We start from the raw sequence: 22030 nt of genomic DNA, 5'->3' as shown, positions 1-22030 counted from the left end.
TGGTTTGGGGAATGGAAGGTATAAATCATTCGGTACATCGATTCCCACCGTAACTGTAACAGCCTGGCTACTGAGCTTGAGGGAGGTCAGCCTGCTGACCAATGGCCTGGTTGCCGCACCGAGAGCCTGGCACGCTGCTACCACTGGTGACAGGGCAGTACAAGATCATCCTCTTCTGGGCGAAGCCTTCCCACACAAGCTCAGCCCAGAGTCACTTTCCCGTCCTCTGAATTCCAAGACCTGCCAGTGATGAGTTCATCTCGCCCCATCCCGGGATACAGTTTTGCTCTTGCCTTCTATCATTGCTAAACTCAGACTGTCGTTTAACTTCTACTGTCACTTTTAAATATTCCCAATGAAAATATAAATTCGAGGGTTAGAGACCACAGCCATTCCCTACGTATCCAGAATTGAGTCCCGGTATCCATAGAGTTACTTAAGAAATCATGACAACTGTAATTGAGGGATGTATTACCTCCCTGCAGAAAAGACACTTAGCCCATCGAATGGGAACTTGTATATCATGAGCTTCAGGTGATTCAGAACTGAGGCTGTGGAACAGCAACTGACCAGTGCACAGGGATGGAGGGGCCACTGAAACAATCTCAGGGTCATGGAGGCTGAAACCCAACATTGACTCATGGACAGTGATTGTGGTGATGGAAATGAGAGCTAGACATTCCTTGTTTGAACTAAATGTCTTTTTTCAAATATCCGTAAAACTTCACTAGTCTCATTTGGACTCTAATGAAAGTAACTGCTTTGCCTTCATGGTCTAGCCCTTTTGGATACAGTGAAAGATCAATAGAGAAATCCTGAGTGATCCTGATTTGCACCATGGAGACAAGCTTGGGTGTGTGTACTTGGATCTCTTCCATCAGGCAATGTCTTAGAGGACTGTTCATTCTTTCAAACATCAAATATGTACTGAGTCCTAACAACGGGTAAGGGATGGTGCTAGACGCCACGTGGGGAAGGATGGGTCTAGTGGGTGGAAAGGAGGATGGACGGATGACTCAAAGATCAAGCCTGACCTCGAGACACTTAGAGATGAAATTGGCACATAAATAACTACAATTCTCAGACTTCCCTGGTGGCGCAGTGGTTAAGAATCCACCTGCCTATGCAGGAGACACAGGTTCGAGCCCCGGTCCGGGAAGATCCCACATGCTGTGACACAACTAAGCCCATGTGCCACAGCTACTGAGCCTGCGCTCTAGAGCCTGTGTGCCACAACTACTGAGCCCATGTGCCTAGAGCCCGTTGTCTGCAACAAGAGAAGCCACCGCAATGAGAAGCCCGCGCACTGCAACAAAGAGCAGCCCCTGCTCGCCAAAACTAGAGAAAGCCCAACACACAGCAACAAAGACCCAACACAGCCATAAATAAATAAATTAATAAATTAATTAATTAATTAATTAAAAAATAACTACAATTCTATAGGGAATGATAAGGGGCCTGAGAAGTTCAGAGAAAGTTCTTGGAAGCACCAAGAAAATGTGAAAGTAACTGAAATACAATGACTGTGTAGACTACCTCTCAGAATTTCTAGCTGGAAAGTATTGAAACTAGAGAACCCTCTGGAACCAGGTAAGTGTCCATTTAGGGTCCCTTAATCATTTCATTCATTGATTTAAATACACTGTTTGTTTACTATGTATCTGGATACATTGTGTTTATTTATATTATATTTGAATACATTCTATTTATCAATTTAAATACACTGTATTTATTGATTTAAGGATCATAGTGAGTAGATATTGTGCACACATCATGTAAAAGTTGACGTTCCATGACAAATAAAATTACTTGAAGTGGTTGCAAATGTGCCAATGCTTAAATGGCCTCAGTGGTTCTTCTCCAACAAGGGAGAGTGATATTTAAGGACCTTGGCTCAGGCATCCACTAAACAAAGATTCAGTGCTAGACTGGGAGCAGGTCCCAGAGAGTTTCCTGTGGCTCAGAGTGCAGGCTCCAGATGCCAGCTGCAGCTCAGACACGGCCTCAGATACTCAACTGTGACAAGGGCAATCAGCTCAGTATCTCATGCCTCAGTTTCCTTACCCTTTCAGGTTGTTATGAGGATTACATGAGCCAACATGTAGAGGTGGAGAGGGCTTCACATATCTTAGCTCGTCACTACCATCATCACCACCATCACCATCATCATCATCACTATCATCATCACCATCATCACCACCATCACCACCATCATCACCATCACCATGATCAACACCACCATCACCACCATCATCATCATCATCACCATCATCTCATCACCACCATCATCATCATCACCATGATCATCACCATCATTATCATCATCACCATCATCATCTCATCACCACCATCATCACCATGATCATCACCATCTTCACCATCATCATCATCTCATCACCACCACCACCATCATCATCATCATCATCATCACCATCATCATCGTCTCATCATCACCACCATCATCACCACCACCACCACCATCACCATCATCACCATTACCATCATCAGGACTGAGGCAGACTCTGTCCTGATAGCTCCCAGCACAAAGACTAGCAGGCAGGGAAAGAGGAGAAAAGTCCAGAAGCAGCAAATCCAAGCTGATTTTAAACCTATAATCCTGAACAAGAAGTATGTGAGACTGTTCTTTCCTTTCTCCAAAAGATGGCAAAGTCAGGAGACTGGCTGTCTTCAGTCTTGGGAGAAAGGGTGGGGGGGCAGCAGTGTGGGGCAGGGGAAGGATGCTCAGGACAAACTTGGCAGTGCCCTTCAAGAGCAATGCGTGAAGCCCATGATGAGGGACCTTCTGTTCTCACCCTCTCTCTCCTGAGGCCTGCGGCTAACCTGGTCACCAAGGCAGAGCTGACTGGGTCTGGCTGCAAAGCAGGGAGAGTTGATTGGATTTTTCTGGCAGAAAGTATGAACTCTGATTGGCTTAGATTGGAAATCAGTGGAAAAAGAAAAAAGGCAGGGCGGCGGAGGGGGGATATCTGGTCTTGGTGTGAATGGGAAAAAACACTTGAAATAAAATCTAAACCCCTGCTATGGTCACAAAGAAAAGAAAAATGGTTGACGAAAGTCACATACAATTCTTTTTTTTAAAAATAAATTTATTTATTTTTTAAATTTTTGGCTGCATTGGGTCTTCATTGCTGAGTGCGGGCTTTCTCTAGTTGCGGCGAGTGGGGGGCTACTCTTCGTTGCGGTGCGTGGGCTTCTCATTGTGGTTTCTTGTCTTGTTGCAGAACACAGGCTCTAGGCGCGCAGGCTTCAGTAGTTGTGGCACGTGGTCTCAGCAGTTGTGCCTCACAGGCTCTAGAGCGCAGGCCCAGTAGTTTTGGCTCATGGGCTTAGGTGCTCCACGGCATGTGGGATCTTCCTAGACCAGGGCTTGAACCTGTGTCCCCTGCATTGGCAGGCAGATTCTTAACCACTGTGTCACCAGGGAAGTCCCCCACATACATTTCTTTTTATATTAAAGACTTTGCCATGCACTTAATTTGCAATGATTGTTAAAAAATTATTCAGAGACACTTGTTAAAGACGGTAGGGCAGGCTTTATTCAGGACCATCATGATATGTACAGGGACCACTGCAATGGGATTCTGCAGTCAGGGGAAAGAGGTTGGGCTCTGCTCTGAATACAGGGTAGGCAGGTGGGGATTTAGAGCCAAGGAGAGGTAGGAGTCAGTGGATGGAAAATGAATAAGAGGAAACATCAGGGGTAAGGGGGATTCTGGCGAAGCCAACCTAACAGGATTCTTGCTGAAGACAGGCCAGCCTGTTTAGGCATCACCTGGTGTGGAGCCAGGGGGTGGGGGGGTGGTGAGGAACCAGATCAGATTATCGAGGGTGATCAAGTATCAAGGATGGGGGTTCTGGTTAAATCAACTTAGCAGGGTGCTTGCCAAAGCTAGATTTAACAGGGACCCCCAGATTGGCCTAGAAGGAGGTTTAGGAGCCTGACTAAAGTTTGACCAAACAAAGAATTTTTATCATGGTAGAATGTCTTCTTTTCAAAAAAACGTAATATTAAGAGACCCTATGAGACAAACTACATTTTACAGCTAAGTAATCTGCAAAAAAAGACAAGATAAATGAAAAAGATAAACTATAAAGAAAAGATAAGATAAACTAGTTTCAAAAATATCTTGAACTAAATTTGTTCAAAGGTAGAATGTTAACCTGTGTGCTAGTTAAATAATGCTTTGAAATTTTAACTTTCAAACGAAACACTTCAAGGATGGAAAAATACAAAAGAATGCATAAAAATAAAGCAGACAGAAAAGGACAAACGTATGATTCCATTTCTATAGGTCCTATAATCGGCGAATTCATAGAGACAGAAAGTTTAATAGAGGTTGCCAGGGGCTGGGGGAGGGGGAATGGAGAGGGAGTGTTTAATGGGGAGAGAGTTTCTGTTTGGGCAGATTTAAAAATTCTGGAAATGGAGAGTGGTAAGATTGTACAATATTGCGAATGTACTTAATGACACTGCATTGTACACTTAAAAATGGTTAAAATGATCAATTTTTGTTATATTTTGCCACAATAAAAGTTATCAATTAAAAAAATACAGGACTTCCCTGGTGGAGCAGTGGTTAAGAATCTGCCTGCCAGTGCAGGGGACACAGGTTCGATCCCTTGTCCAGGAAGATCCCACATGCCACAGAGCAACTAAGCCCATGCACCACAACTACTGAGCCTGCACTCCAGAGCCCACAAGCCACAACTATTGAGCCCATGTGCCACAACTACTGAGCCTGCGCGCCTAGAGCCCGTGCTCCACAACAAGAGAAGCCGCCACAATGAGAAGCCCATGCACTGCAACAAAGAGTAGCCCCTGCTGTCCACAACTAGAGAGAGCCTGCGTGCAGCAACGAAGACCCAACCCAGCCATAAATAAATAAATAATAAAATAATAAATAATAAAAAAGATATATTCATAAAAAAATACATAAGTACAGGGCTGTTGAATACCACCACCGTGCCATTTTGCACCCTGGGACTTGTGCAGTGCACAACCTGTATATGGCATCCCTGTCCAGACATTCTATTTCCTGATAAAAAGATAGTAGTATTTGTATTCATATATATATTTTTTTAAGGCAAGACCCCAAGTTGACTTTTGTTTCAGAAAGAAAGAGAGGAAGGAAGGAAGAGAGGGAGGGAGGGAGGAAGGAAAGTTCATCAGTGCACCAAAAAGAGCAAGTTGCATTCAGAGATAATAGGTGTGAGAGGAAGCAAATCAGGGAATCTTTAAGCAGAGGAAATGGATAAAAGTAGCTGAATACGGCAGGTTATGTTTCGGTGTGGAGTCAACCAGAATTTTTCTGTTTAAAAATGGGATCTGAGGGGCTTCCCTGGTGGCGCAGTGGTCGAGGGTCCGCCTGCCGATGCAGGGGACGCGGGTTCATGCCCCGGTCCGGGAGGATCCCGCGTGCCGTGGAGCGGCTGGGCCCGTGGGCCATGGCCGCTGGGCCTGTGCGTTGGGAGCCTGTGCTCCACAATGGGAGGGGCCACAGCAGTGAGAAGCCCACGTACCTCAAAAAAAAAAAAAGGGATCTGAGAGAAAGGGACGAATCAAAGATGCCCTAGCTAGTGGCAGTGCTGTCCACAGGGACAGGGGAGGCTAGGAGAGAAGCAGCTGCAGGATGGGGCTGGTGCAGGGGAGAAACAGTTGGGTGTTGGCAGCATTAACTTTGAGAAGCCTTTAGACATCCAAATGGCAATAATGAGAAGGCAGTTGGATATGAGTCTAGAATTCCTGAGAAAGGTCAGGGCAGGACATATACATTTTTGAGTCAAAGTTAAAGGGATACATGAGATCACTGGAGAGTGTAGGTAAAAAAAGAGGAAAGAGCAGAGGGCAGAGCCCTAGGGAACTCCAACATTTAGAGATCTGGTGGAGAAGGGGCAATCTCTGAGGCAGGAAGGGATCCAGACAAGTGCAGTATCATAGTGGCCTCCAGAAGGAAGTATTTCAAGGAGAGAGCAGTCAACCATGGCAAAGGATGCTGAGACTTGGTAACTCTGGGTGTGGGAAATGGGGCAGTTCTCATTTAATTACATCTCTGTTCTCCATAAAACATGAGGCAGTCATCAACTAAGTAGTGTTAGATATAAGGACAGATGAAAAGCTACATAATAGTATGAAAGTAAATTTACTAGGCAAGTGTAGCAGGATTGTCTGGCAGTTCTGAGTTCCCATTTGAGAGCTGCGGTAAATAAATGAAAAAGAAGTACCCACCTCATTCCATGAGGCCAGTATCACCATAATATTAAAACCAGTCAAAGACATCCCGAGAATAGAAAACTATAGACCCATGTCTCTTTTGAATATTATGTAACAGTCCTCAACAAAACACTGGCAAATTGAATCCAGAAACATATAAAATGGATTATGCACCATGACCAAAATGGGATTTATCCCAGAATCAATTGGGATTCTTATCCCAGGAATGCAAGTTTGTTTTAACATCTCAAAATCAATTAATATATCGTATCAACAGAATAAAGGACAAAAAACACACGATCATCTCAATAAACACAGAAAAGGCATTTGACAAAATTCACTTTTTTATAAAAATGTTTGGCAAACTGAGAATAGAAAGGAACTTCCTCAACTTGATAAAGAGTATCAGTGAAAAACCCACAGTTACATCAGACTTAATGACGAAAGGCTGAATCCCCCTAGGATTCCCCCAGGGTCAGGAACAAAACTGGGATGTTTTCCCTTGCTACCTCCTTTCAACATTTTTACTAGAGGTTCCAGGCAGGGAAGTTAGGCAATAAAAAGAAATAAAAGCCATTCAGATCAGAAATGAAAGGGTATGGGACTTCCCTGGTGGTCCAGTGGTAAAGAATCCGCCTTACAATGCAGGGGATGTGGGTTCAATCCCCGGTCAGTGAACTAAGACCCCACATGCTGGGGGGCAACTAAACCAGTGCACCGCAACTACTGAGCTCATGTGCCTCAACTAGAGAGCCTGTGTGCCGCAAACTACAGAGCCCACGCGCTCTGAAACCCGCGCGCCACTACTACAGAGTCCACGCATCCTGGAGTCTGAGCACCACAACTAGAGAGAAGCTGGCGCGCCAAAACAAAGGGCCCGCACGCTGCAACTCAAGATCCCTCATGCCTCAACGAAGATCCCGCGTGCTGCAATGAAGACCTGACACATTCTGCGTTGGCAGAAGGATTCTTAACCACTGCACTGCCAGGGAAGCCCAATAAATCTTTTTTTTTTTTTTTAAAAGGAAATGAAATGAAAGGGTAAAACTATTTGTATTCACAAACATGATCTTATATGTAGAAAATCCTAAGGAATCCACAAAAACTATTAGAACTAATAAACAAGTTCAGCAAAGCTACAGTATACAAGACGAATGTACAAAAATCTACTGTATATCTATACACTACCAACCAGTGAAAAATCTGAAAATGAGACAAAGACAATTGCAATTACAACAGCATCAATAAGAATAAAATCCTTAGGAAGAAATTTAACAAAAGATGTGTAAGCCTTAAACACTTAAAACTATGTAACATTGTTGGAAGAAATTAGAGAAGAGCTAAATAAATGGAAAAACAGCCGTACTCACGGATTGGAAGACCTAATACTGTTAGAATGGCAACAGTCCCCATCTACAGAGTCAGTGGAATCCCTATAAAAATTCCAGGGCTTCCCTGGTGGCGCAGTGGTTGAGAGTCTGCCTGCCGATGCAGGGGACGCGGGTTCGTGCCCCGGTCTGGGAAGATCCCACATGCCGCACAGCGGCTGGGCCCGTGAGCCATGGCCGCTGAGCCTGCGTGTCCGGAGCCTGTGCTCCGCAACGGGAGAGGCCACAACAGTGAGAGGCCCGCGTACCGCAAAAAAAAAAAAAAAAATTCCAGCTGGTGTAGAGGAAGACAGACAGCCGGGTGCTAAAGCTGCACGAAGGGAAATGATTGGAATGCTGCTAGATGAAAGCAACAAGAAGGGAAAGTGATGGGAGCATAGTAGATTAGTAAATGACCAACGAGTGAACGAATGAATACATGGAATCTCCTCTGGCTGTTTTGTGTATCTCTTGCTGCATAACAACCACCCCAAAACTTATTGGCTTAAAACAATAACTATTTCTTTGTTTCTCATGATCTGGGATTAACGAGAGCTCAGCTGAACAGTTTTTTTGCCAGTTTCCCTTGGGGTCTCTGATGGATGCAGCTGCTGTCAGATGGCAGCAGGGGCTGAAACCTCTGCTGTGGCTTTTCCCATGTGTCCAGTGCCATGGCTGGGACAACCGGAATGCTGGGTGGGCTCATCTGGGGCTCCCTCCTTCTCCTGTCAGTCCGTCTGTCTGTCTCTCTCTCCCTCTCTCCCCTTGTAGCCTCAGGGCTTCTCCCTCTCAATGTGGCTTCTTCACGTGGTCTCTCCGGGTAACTGGGCTTTTTACATGGCAGCTTGGGGCTCCCAAAAGTGCAAAAACATCTTTAAGGCTTAGACCCAGAATTGGTGCAGCATCCCTTGGGCCCCGCTGTATGGGTTAAAGTGAGTCACAGGGCCAGAGTGGGAGGTGCCCAGGCAGGGGGTGAATTCCAGGCGTGGGGTCCGTCGGAGCCATTGCTGGGACAAGCCGCCACACCAGCCTCAGTGTCAGTCCCCCAATCCCAACCACACCAGACCCCTGTTTTTGCTACTTCTATCACCATCTTTATTAAAAGTCAACATCCACCTATAGCTAAGTACGTTTCACTCACAAAAATAAATTGCCATGAGCCTCGCAGTCAGCACGATAAATGCCAAGCTGAGAATCTTGAACCTGAATTACTGTGGTTCTCCTGCTGGGCCACCTTGATCCAGCATCATCATTCTTGGAACCTCAGCATCTCCTGCAGGTGAGAGAAGACAGAAATACAACATAGTCTGCCCATCTCATCCCCTCATGTGTTATAAGAATTTCAATAAAATAACGTAGCTAGCACTTCCCTGGTGGTCCAGTGGTTATGACTCCAGGCTTCCACTGCAGGGGGTGCGGGTTTGATCCCTGGTCAGGGAACTAAGATCCCACGTGCCGCGTGGTGCAGCCAAAAACAAACAAACAAACAAAACAAAACAAACAACGCAGGTGAAGAATCTTTGGAAGAGCTTAGAGGACTGCACAGGTAGGTATCCTCTGAAAAGAAAGTATATGAATATGTTAGCTCTGCATCTTCCTGTTTTAAAAGCCCATTTCTTTGGAGGGTCTGGCCTTCGAGAAGGATGCTGATTTATACACTGTCATGTTACTGTAAATATGAGAAGCTACAAGCTCTCATCAGCTGATTTAATGAGGTTCTTCTGTGCTGATGGCTGTTTATTTTTCTCAGTCCTCTTTGCTGCCATCAAATCACCCTGCGTGAACATTGAGTAAGTATTCAAACTCACTCTTGGGTTTGGTCTTCATGACTTAATGGGAAGCGTGAACAGACTCTGTCTCCAAAAGGAGACTTTTCTGAATCAACTACAACCACCCGTGGTCACTGAGATAATTACTCAAGGAACATCCTATTTACAAGGCAATCAGAACTGTACTTTAGGCTACGCTCTGAGGCAAAACAAAACCAAACAAGACAAGACAAAAAACTTTCTTGCTCAGGACACCATCATTACAGGGCTTAACAGGGAAAAATCTCAGGTTACAAGAAATAGACTTTTGATGTAGATTAATAAGAATAGTCATCTGAGATGCTCATGTATAAATAAACACAGTAAAAACCATGAATTCTTCTCATCGACAGTTGTCACTCCATGACCAAAGATTTTCTGTCCTCTGGATGGTTGATTTGACTTAGTTTTTGCATAACAAACCCAAGGGTCTGTTTCTGAAAAATATCTATCTCCTGGGATTCAAGGGCCCTGAAAACATTGACTAATTTGGAAGACAGGTGTGGAGAGAGAAGTGTCAATGGATTGATGTATAGTGGCATCCTGAGAATCCTCGAGATTCTCAGTCATTCTGGGAGAATGTTTCCTCAAGTGGTAGAATGGGATTGCTCTCAAATGAAATGGCCATCCAGGCAGTAGATGCGTGTGCATCCCATGCAGGCCTCTGTCACCGTTCCCCAGACGGTACAGCAGCTTCCGAGCTCATCTTCCTTTGTCACTCGTCTTATACTGCTCTTCAAGGCTGTTCACAGTCTGGCCTTTGCTGGTTCATGGGGCAAATGTAAAATGTTCCCCCGGGAATCCAGAGATAAGAGGAATGAGGCTGCTCTCCAAGATATACCCTTGAACCCTTGGGCAATGATAACATGAAGGGTTTGCAGGAGTGATCAGGGAATTTCTAGAAATGTGAGACCCAAGATTTTGGAATATCCCCCCAAACACCAATGAAGAAGTCTGGGCAGTGGTGTGCTGGTAAATGTTCAATGGGCTCTCTGGGAAGAAGTCTTGGTTTGTAATATTTACAGCTTCCATGGTGTCAATGCTCCACCACGGCCAATTCAAGCTACTAACTCAAAATAATTGGCTGCAGAGTTGGGAAGAGACATGCACAGTCAGTTCTTGCAAGCCAGTACGAGGTGGCTTCAGCACACCCCGGAGTCTCAGAGAGATAGGACTCAAATGTGAGTGTAAGTTAGTGAGCAGAAACCAAATTAATCATATTTTACCCTATTTGAAGGAATTCTGTGCAAACTAAAAGAATCATGATCATAGAAAAGAGAGAAAAGGGGAGACCAAAGAGTCAAATCAGTGGTGCCTGTCCAGGGACAGGGTGCCTGTTCTAGGGCTTGAGCCACCCATCATGGAGCAGCCAGCCCTTGTGTCAGGCTGACTGCATTGGACTGGAAACATGCAACTCTACCCTCACCAGAATTTGATTCCACACCCATCAAGAACTTTCTGATGAAGATTTGTCTGTCCAGGGAGGGGAAGGCATGGGCTGCTGAGCAAGTACCTTACTGAACAGTTTTATTTCTCATTTATTGTTAATTAAGTGACAAACTGGGATTGTAAAACATGTCCCCATTCACAATCTTTTATCACATCCTCACTGCTTTGGTGGCAGTGGACTTCAGTGTATCCCCAGCACCTTGAGACTGCAGGAAGCTCTGGGCAGTACTTCTGCCTCTGGGTTCCATGCCACGAATGATCAATGCCCTGAAGAGAGAAGCAGAGACCATATCCTCATTGCCTTGGTTACTCACCAATGCCTTCAAACAGGTGTCTGGTATTTTATCCAGCTTTTTTTTTTTTTTTTTTTTTTTGCGGTACTCGGGCCTCTCACTGTTGTAGCCTCTCCCGTTGCGGAGCACAGGCTCCGGACGCGCAGGCTCAGTGGCCACGGCTCACGGGCCCAGCCGCTCCGCAGCATGTGGGATCTTCCCGGACCGGGGCACGAACCCGTGTCCCCTGCATCAGCAGGCGACTCTCAACCACTGCGCCACCAGGGAAGCTCTATCCAGCTCTTATGATTGCTCATGGTAGGAAGGTTGGTCTGTTGTAAGTACCCTTCATAGCCAGAAGTGGAACCCCCTGAAAACACCCCTTTCCATATTTGATAACGTTTACCCATATTTCAAGATCCTGTTGAAATGATACCTCCTCTTATTTCTACCCAGGAAGAATGGCTGCCTCGGGAGCTGCCAACAATAACTACTTTCTCCCATTGTCCAAGGAAGCGAAGGGAAGCCGCCATGGTGTGCTGACTTCTTCCAGCTGTGGGGGATTTCTCTTCGGCTCCGTGGGAGCAGGTAGAGGGGATGAGGAACCTAGCAACAAGACCTGCCTTCAAAGTCAAGGTCCAAAAACGGGGGTGGCCTCTGCTCTCCTGACATTTAGCTGCTCGAAATTAGACTGCGATCCATATCAATGTTGCCACATGCCACAGGACACTGTGCTTCCTGACAGACGTGGACACGTTAATTAAGACAGCAAGCGCTTGCACAGTGAAAAGGCAGCTCCAGGGTGCTTTCAACATGCAGACACTCAGGGGGAGTGGAAGAAATGACAGCTAGGAATCGGAGGCTCACAAAGGGGCAGCTCTATGAAAGACCATCACGCGGATTAGTGGAAGGCAACCAACAGCCTAACCACCGTCTGACCACTGGCTCCACTGATGAATGTGTTATTGTGAGAACGGTGATGCTTGCAAGGAGGTCTCAACGGTCTTCCATTTTCAGAAATAACATAAAGGTCATACGTCTGCTCAACATTTTTTTAAACTCAAAGCATAGGATCCATTTTTTAAAATCTTAGCACAGTTGATGACTGGGCACCTTTTCCTTAGAATCTTTGGTACTGACAAAGGCAATACACAGCTTTAAAGGATTCCAAAAATGAAAAGTGATCATTCACTGCTGTGATTATTCCCATCTGGTTTGATCTCGTTCTTTACTATTTTATACTTTCTCATTTTGAAGCTCTGCAGCTGTCCTTTGTGGGTTTGCGAGAATGATTTGCAAAGCTTTGGAAACGTTTACCTCATTTCCAATCCTAATTCCCTAAATACTTCTGGGGTCTATTGCTCCCGGGACCCCTTGGGTTCCCCCATCGTCTTTGGGATGTACTATGCACAGCACAGGGAAGGAAGGCATGGGAGGAAACACTCCTTTGCTCTCTTGAAATGAGCGTCCCTGCTTTGGACGAGAGGAACAAACTAAATACTCGTTGTGCTTTCCAGAAGGATTATGCAGATAAATGTCCAAAGCTGCTGGGTTGGGACTTCCCTGGCGGTCCAGTGGTTAAGACTTTGCCTTCCAATGCAGGGGCCGCGGGTTCGATCCCTGGTGGGGGAGCTAGGATCCCACATGCCTCACGGCCGGAAAACCAGGAACATAAAATCAGAGCAATATTGTAACAAATTCTTAAAAAATGGGCCACATCAAAAAAAATCTTTAAAAAAAAAAGACAAAGCTGCTGGGTTGCCTTCCACTCTGGGAGCACTCCCTTACTGCTGAAAGAAACAAGGGAAGGTAGCTATTCCTGGAAATAACAGGAGTGATGAGTAGCTGTTCTCTTAGGATAATGAAGCACATCAACCACTCTGTCATCCTTTTGCTGGACCGGACTTCAGCAAAAGCATCTTCCTGTCTGGCTAGTGAGCCTGACGTGGTTACCAGCCCATTCTGGCTGAAAGGCAGCAGGCAAAGGGAACTTCTCAGAGGCCAAGAAACATGGCTTTACCTATCCCTTTGTTTGGGTGATGGACGTCGGGTGACTGTTAAATATATAAATTATGAGAGAGGCATTGTTTTTGACCAATAAAATAACGCCAGGGGCTTCCCCAAGTTACCCTGTGCTAGTTAAATCCAAATACAGCTGCACAATGCCAAAAGCATCCCACTTTAAGCAAAATTTCTTATGATATTCAACCAAAGCATGTCTTTTAATATACAAAGAGTCAATCAGGGATGCCTTTAAATAGCCAGCTCAACTCCACAATCCATCTAAGGTACATCTAAAGGTAGTAAACATCCAATTCAACATACAGATCTGTGGAAACAAGTGAGAGTCCATGATTAAGAGCAGTTACTTACTACACAAATCATTCCTAAAGAAGTGCCCGCTCTTGTTTATGGTTTCCTTTGCTGTGCAAAAGCTTTGAAGTTTCATTAGGTCCCATTTGTTTATTTTTGTTTTTATTTCCATTTCTCTAGGAGGTCATCATCAAAAAATCTAGAAACAATAAATGCTGGAGAGGGTATGGAGAAAAGGGAACACTCTTGCACTGCTGGTGGGAATGTGAACTGGTACAGCCACTATGGAGAACAGTATGGAGGTTCCTTAAAAAACTACAAATAGAACTACCATATGACCCAGCAATCCCACTACTGGGCATATACCCTGAGAAAACCATAACTCAAAGAGTCATGTACCAAAATGTTCATGCAGCTCTATTTACAATAGCCAGGAGATGGAAACAACCTAAGTCTCCATCATCGGATGAATGGATAAAGAAGATGAGGCACATATATACAATGGAATATTACTCAGCCATAAAAAGAAACGAAATTGAGCTATTTGTAATGAGGTGGATGGACCTAGAGTCTGTCATACAGAGTGAAGTCAGTCAGAAAGAGAAAGACAAATACTGTATGCTAACACATATATATGGAATCTAAGAAAAAAAATCTCATGAAGAACCTAGGGGTAAGACAGGAATAAAGACACAGACCTACTAGAGAACGGACTTGAGGATATGGGGAGGGGGAAGGGTAAGCTGTGACAAAGTGAGAGAGTGGCATGGACATATATACACTACCAAACGTAAAATAGACAGCTAGTGGGAAGCAGCTGCATAGCACAGGGAGATCAGCTCAGTGCTTTGTGACCACCTAGAGGGGTGGGAGGAGGGAGACGCAAGAGGGAAGAGATATGGGAACATATGTATATGTATAACTGATTCACTTTGTTATAAAGCAGAAACTAACACACCATTGTAAAGCAATTATACTCCAATAAAGATGTAAAAAAAAAAAAAAGAAGTGCCCACTCTTGGAGTGTTTATATTCTAAGTTGGCAAAGAGGAGGACAGAACATCATTTCTTTCTTTTCCCCTCTGCTTCCTTGATGTGAAATTGTATGAAAGGGAATAGCTGTTTGTTGGAGTGAGGGGTGTGGTTATAAAAGAAGGCTCAAGTATGAGAAAAGAGTAGTGTGCCCTCTTGCAGCAAAGAGGATGGAGGAGCCCTGCAAGAGGTTTCTAGTCCAGCAAAAAGTTGTCCTGACACACTCCCACCAAAAATCCCAAAGTTCTAGATTAAATGTAAAAAGTGTCCTCTTAAATGCATGACTGGGCTTATGAAAAAGAAAAGGAAATTCTCAGATGCTAAAAACAAAGCAGGAGCAGGGGTGCTGGGAGGAGAACCAGCCCTGAGTCCTGAGGCCAGCCCTGAGGCATCCTGTGTCAACTGTGGGAAAGAAGAGCTTCAGTTTTAGAAGACTAGTCTCAGGTGCACACCAGGTGGGCATTTCCATCAGAGACCACTGAAAGTGTGAGAGAGAAAGAATCTGCCCTAAAAAGGGGTCAGTGAGGAAATGAGTCTGTCTCAGCTTCAACTCTGGGTGGAGGGGGAATGGCTGCCCTGAAAAATCTTAGCAGCAAACCAGTCCTCACACAGGTTTGTGGCTTCAGTTAACACTACCTGCATGGCCAGAAAAACGTCAAACTGAGAATTTCATCCAAAGTGGTCCCAGGTCGGTGGTGTACTCAGGAGCCTGATAGAATCAAACTAAAATCTTCACCCTCAAGCAAGTCCTCAAAGAGTTCCCAGTGACAAGGTTTCAAGGATCTTGAGCTTTTGATACATACACACACACACACACACACACACACACAGAGAAATAAGTCTCCATGAGTGAGAATGAGCAGATACAACATAAAGTAGACTAACAAAAGCTCCAGATTTTGAATATTATCAGATACAAAACAGAAAAAAGTATATCCAACATAGTTAAAGAGAAAATTGAAAATATGAATAAAAATGAGAAACTATACAGAAAAAGACCATGCAGATTTGAAAAAGAATCAATTAAAACTTACAGAAATAAAAAGCATAAAACTTGAAATTAGAAACTCTATCGATATGTTAAACAGCTGGTTAGACATAGGTGGAGAAATAATTAGTGAACTGGATGATACATCTAAAGAAATTACACAGAATACAATACAGACAGAAATAAAGATGGAAAATATAAGAAGTTGAGAAACAAGGAAGAGTTTTCAGAAGATGACAGAAGAATGGGGAAGAGAAAGTAGTTGATAATTTTCCTAATTTAATTAAAGAAATGAATTCTCAGATTTGAGATTTTCAGTGAATTCTAATCTGGGTTGTTTTTTTCTTAATCCATACTTTGAAATATCACTGTGAAACTGCAGAATACAAAAGACAAAAAGGTCTTTTCACCAAGTGTGAAAACAGAGATCACTTGTAAAGGGACAATAATTAGATTGACAGCTGACTTCTGAACAGCAATAATATTGATAAAAGACAGAAGCCAGTGGAATGCTATCTTCTGAAAAAATAAATAACAGGATTGTACATAGTATGAAACCATCTCTCAAGAACAAGGACAAAATTAATTCAAACAAAATTAAGAAAGTTTACCAGAAATATATCCTGTCAAAAGGAACAAATAAAAGATAATTTCAGGGCTTCCCTGGTGGCGCAGTGGTTGAGAGTCCGCCTGCCGATGCAGGGGACACGGGTTCGTGCCCCTATCCCGGAAGATCCCACATGCCGCGGAGCGGCTGGGCCCGCGAGCCATGGCCGCGGAGCCTGTGTGTCCGGAGCCTGTGCTCCGCAACGGGAGAGGCCACAGCAGTGAGAGGCCCGCGTACAGCAAAAAAAAAAAAAAAAAAAAAAAAAAAAAGATAATTTCAAGGGACTTCCCTGGTGGTGCAGTGGTTAAGAATCCGCCTGCCAATGCAGGGGACATGGGTTCGATCCCTGGTCCGGGAGGATCCCACATGACGCAGAGCAACTAAGCCCGTGCACCACAACTACTAAGCCTGCACTCTAGAGACCGTGAGCCACAACTACTGAGCCCACATGCTGCAACTACTTAAGCCCACGCACCTAGAGCCCATGCTATGCAATAAGAGAAGCCATTGCAATGGGAAGCCACACACTGCAACGAAGAGTAGCCCCCGCTCGCCGCAACTAGAGAAAACCCATGTGCAGCCAAAATAAATAAATTAATTAATTAATTTTAAAAAAAAGATAACTTCAAGAAGAAGGACAGTTATCCCAGAAGGAAAGTCTGCGATACAAGGAGTAAAGGTGAGCAAAGAATATGGCAAATATTGAGGAAACCTTAACAAATTACTCTAACAAAAATAACAATAACAGAAATTTGTTAAGGTTTTAGAGATCCCAATAAAAAGCATTTCTTTTCCATATATGGATTATGAATGGATTGTAAAACAAGAACATACAAGAAGGCAGAGAGAAGGACAAATTTTTGCTTTTATTACCAACAAAACTAATGTTGGGAAATGTAGCTTATATCTGCAGGCAAATACATCTCATAATATTGAACCATAGAATTAGGCCAACTTACCCAGCCAGTCACAGGCAGTTCCAGGTCTCCACAGCTGCACCCTCACCCTCCCTTCTGCCAAGTACATGGGAACCTGCCTCTGTAAGACTTACAGCTTGGAGGAAAAGAATCATATGTGTTCTTCCTGAAAACAACTCCCTCTCAAGAAAAGACAAGGTTACACATGTCTAGTTTCCCTTCCAAATTCACCCATTAGTTTAAGTCAGGCAGAGAAAGGCTAGAAGTGTCATGCTAGTGAATCTCCGTACACATAGAGGGAAACAGAAGGAGTAATGAATAAACCATACTACCTTACAATAAAGACTAATGTCAGAGAGAGAGAGGTAAAGCTAAAACACTCAACAACAACAAAAACACATAAGCTAAAAGGGAGGTGCCTGGAGTTAAAATGTTGTAAGGTCCTTATATTATTTGGAAGGAAGCTAAAGTTACTAAATTTAGACTTCAGAAAGTTAAATGTGCCTGTTAAAGTATTTCAAGGCTAAGTATTAAAAGAATAAAAACAAAGTTTATCCCTTTACAACAGCAGAAGGAAAATAATGGAATGAAAAAATAAACTAATTCCCAAGGATTTAAGAAAAGAGAATTTTTTAATTTAAAAATGAGGACAAATAGAAAACATAAAATAACATGCCATAATTAACTCTATACCAATTACAACAATAAATATGAGTGGACTAAACATTCTAGTTAAAAGACAAGGATTGTCAGATTAGATATGAAAGAAAATTTAATAATTTGCTGTTTCTAGGAAACTCACATAAAACATTAGGTCAAGAAAAGTTGAAAGTAAAGAATACAAAAATATGTACCACACAAATATTTACCAAAAGAAAACTCTGTGTGTTAGTCAGAAAAATAGAACTTTCATTTTAAAAATTACTATAAAACCCACGAGATGTCACTTTACACTCATGAGAATGCCTACTATCAAAAAAAAAATCCAGAAAATAGAAGTGTTGGTGAGGGTGTGGATAAATTGAAACCTTAGTGCATTGCTTGTGATAATATAAAATGGTGCTGCCATTGTGGAAAACAGTATGGCAGTTACTCAAAAAATTAATTGGAATTGCCATATGATCCAGCAGTTCCACTTCTGGGTCTATACAAAAAAAAAAAAAAAAAGACCTGAAAGCAGGGATTTCAACAGATATTTGTACACCCATGTTCATAGCAGCATTACTGACAATAGTCAAAACGTAGAAGCAACCAAAGGGTCCATTAGCAAATTAATGGGTAAACAAAATGTGGTCTACACATATAATGGAATATTATTCCACCTTAGAAAGGAAGGAAATTCTGACACATGCTACAAGACAGATGAACCTGGAAGATGATATTATGCTAGGTGAAGTAAGCCAGACACAAAAGGACAAATACTGTATGATCCCACTACATGAGGTACCTAGAGCAGTCAAATTCACAGAGACAGAAAGTAGAATGGTGGTTCCCAGGGGCTAGAGGGAGGGAGAAAAGGGGAATTATTGTTTAATGGTGACAGAGTTTCAGTTTTGCAAGATGAAAAAGTTCCGGAGATAAATGGTGGTGATGGTTGCAGAACAATGTACTTATGTCACTGACTTGTATACTCAAAAATGATAAAAATGGTAACTTTTATGTTATGTATGTTTAACTACTATGAAAGAAGAAAGAAAATTGCTACAGATAAAGATAGTTAATTTGGGAAGTTAAGCACAAAGACAGAACAATTCTAAATTTGTGTGCATCTAATAATATAGCTTCTAAATATACAAAGCAAGAACTAAAATAATTACAAGGAGAAATTTACAAGTCAACCATCACATTTGGGAGATTCTAACATATCTTTTTCCATGATTGAATAAGCAAAGGAAAAATCCAGTAGAGAGATTCTATAGTTGAAAATCAAAATTAACAAACCTGAGCTAAGGGACATATACAAACAGTATACTCCGGAATATGCTTTCACATACACAAGCAGGAAACAGCTTCTGCTGTTTAAATATATATTTAAAATAAGGCAATAACAATATATATTAATATAAATAGATAATTCTCTTTTTCATAAGGATAAAAACCCATCAACAAAATCTATATATTACTCTCCACTCCTTCATACTTAAACATTCAATACAGTTCAACTTAATGTTCTATCTGTTCAAAACTATTAAATTAAAAAAAAACTATACTAAGGTGTTTATAAAATGTTATAATAGCTCCTTGGAGACAGGGTTGACTCTAGGGCTTGGGCAGAGAAAATAGGAGATAACCCTGGAGCATCTTGTAGTGCCAGAAAGAAAGGAAGTGTTAGAAAAAAAATGCAGCATGTTGAACAAAAGAAAGAATGTGGTGTTGGATTACAACAAAAGTATAAAATAAATAGACATGAGTGCACACTGATACAAATAAATGATTGAATACAAAAAGGGGGAAGAAGAGACAAATCTTCCTTTCAGAAGAATTCTAAATAATATATGTAGATACTCCCCCCATAAAGAGGTGGCACTTCATTTCCTAACCCCACCCTTTTGAGGATGAACTTAATGACTCTGTCCCCAAGAACAGAGCATTGGAAGAGGAAAACAGTAACTTCACAGTGGAAATGTCCGGCAGACACCACCTTAACCAAGTGATCAAAGTTAACATCACAGTATTGTCATGTTGAAATCATGTACCCCTGAAGTCATGAGAAAAGGAGGGCTTTTCGTCTCTGTTTTGTATTCACCCCCAAAATCCCAAACACCAGTCTAAACATGAGGAAAACATCAGAGAGATTTGAATTGAGGGGTATCTACAAAATACATGACCAGTACTCCTAACTGACTAAGTAATGACAAACAAGAACTATCACAGACCAGAGGAGAGCAAGAGTCCATGACAAGTCAATGCAACATGGGATCCTTCATCGGATCCCGGAGCAGAAAAAGGATGCTAGTGGGAAAATGGGTGAAATAGGAATAAAGTATAGAGTATAGTTAATAGTAACGTACCAATGTTAATCTCTTAGTGGTAACAAGTGTGTCATGGTTATATAAGATGTAAGATTAGGGAAACTGGGCAAAGGGGATGAGTGAACTCTATTATCTTTATAACTTTACTATAAATCTAAAATTATCACAAAATTTAAAGTTTATTTAAAAAAATTTTATAATATAATATTGTAGTATCAACTAGTAAACTGGTTTACATCTTAAATACATGCATTGTACAAAAGAAAAATTCCCAAAACTCCACTTGGCTAATTCCATGAAAATTAACACAAGGGAACAAGTTGGTGGGGAAAGTGAAAATAAGATAACACTGAGTTTCACAAAATACTTTTATCTAAATAAAACAACAGTCAATTCTGAATAATCTTCCAGGTAAAGCTTTCTCAATTAGTAACCAAGCTGAATTTTTCTATGCAAGAACTTCACTATATGTCCCAATCTGCTCTTCCTCCCCTTCTCTGTCCAGTTCACTGATATTTAGAAATGGACATAGCTTGCTCTTTCAGAACTATCCATGCCTTTGTTTTTGTAGTTTCCTCTGTCTAATGCCATTCTGCTGCCCCTTCCCCACCTACCAGGTCCTTGTGTCTCCTTCAAGGTCCAGCCTACATATTCCCTCATCAATTTATTCATGACTTAGGAGGCTTTTGCAATAATCCAGGTAGAAATGTTGGTGGCTTGGGCCAAGGTAATCATGGAGGTGGTGAGGAATGGCCTGTGTTCGAGCTCTCCAGAGAAGGAACCAAGAAGATGTGTATAGTTCTCTTGTTGTCTAGTAGCCAGGGTTCACGAGTCCAGGAGTCAAGAGGTGGAAATGGCATCACTTACTATTACCCCTAGGGTCCTACTAGCAGAGATTTTTGCTTCCTATATCCATGACCTATGTTCAGCTGGCTCTGAGGTCTTAGTTCCAAAGAGAGGACATGCTTCTACCAGTAGATGCAACAATGATTCCACTGAACGGAAGTTAAGACTGCTACCCAGTCTCTGAATCAACAGGCAAATAAGGGAGTTGCTGTGCTGGCTGGGGTGATTGACCCTGATCACCAAGGGGAAATTGGGTATGTCTGGAATACGGGAGGTCACTTAGGTCATCTCTTAGTATTATCACACCCTGTGATAAAAGCTCATGGAAAACTACAACAATCTAATTCAAGCAGGACTACTAATGGCCCAGACCCTTCAGGAATGACAGTTTGGGTCCCCCCACCAAAGAACCACAACAAGCTAAGTGCTTGCTGAGGGCAAAGGAAATACAGAATGGGTAGTAGAAGAAGGTACTTAAAAATACCAATGACAGCCATGTGAAGAGTTACAGAAATGAGGACTGTGACCGTCATGAGCATTTCTTCTTTCTCCAGAGAGGGATTTACTATAAGGAAATGGCTCACACAATTATGGAGAATGGCAAGTTCAAAATCTGCAGGGTAGGCCTGCAGGCTGGAGACCCAGGGAAGAGCTGATGTTGCAACCAAAGGCCACCTGCAGGCAGAACTCCCTCTACCTTGGGGGAGGTCAATCTTTTCTCTTAAGGTCTTCAACTGATTGGATGAGGCCCACCCACATTAAGAAGGGTAATTTGATTTATTCAAAATCAATTTATTTAAATGTTAATCTCATCTAAAAAAATGCCTTCACAGCAACATCTAGACTAGTGTTTGACCAAATACCTGGGTACCATTAGCCAAATTGACACATTAACCATCATATGGTCAGATGGTGGATGTGCATTATTTGGAGAGCCAATGGGATGCATCCTCTGATTATATGTGGGGCCTGAGAGAAGGACAGGTTTTCTATAAATAGAGTTGCCACATGATCCAGCAGTCCCACTCCTGGGCACACACCCAGACAAAAATACAATTCGAAAAGGTACATGCACCCCAATGTTCATAGCAGCACTATTTACAATAGCCAAGACTTGGAAACAACGTAAATGTCCACTGACAGATGAATGGATAAAAATGATGTAGTATATATATACAGTGGGCTATTAGCCATAAAAAAGAATGAAATAATGCCACTGGCAGCAAC

General features: G+C 42.6%; 1 long non-coding RNA gene across 1 annotated transcript in view; it reads right to left on the bottom strand.

The window, feature by feature from the left end:
- The window catches only part of LOC308625404, a 44589-nt gene that overhangs the window by 5670 nt on the left and 16889 nt on the right, over positions 1-22030 (bottom strand). The window contains exon 3 of the long non-coding RNA XR_014017093.1: positions 8741-9156. This is a non-coding gene — a long non-coding RNA (uncharacterized lncRNA). The remainder of the gene's footprint in view (positions 1-8740; positions 9157-22030) is intronic.

The sequence above is a fragment of the Mesoplodon bidens genome (assembly GCF_964165515.1).
Source record: "Mesoplodon bidens genome assembly, chromosome: 11".
NCBI lineage: Eukaryota > Metazoa > Chordata > Mammalia > Artiodactyla > Ziphiidae > Mesoplodon > Mesoplodon bidens.
The sequence above is the reverse complement of the archived record's forward strand: the minus strand, read 5'-3'. Positions and strand labels throughout refer to the sequence as shown.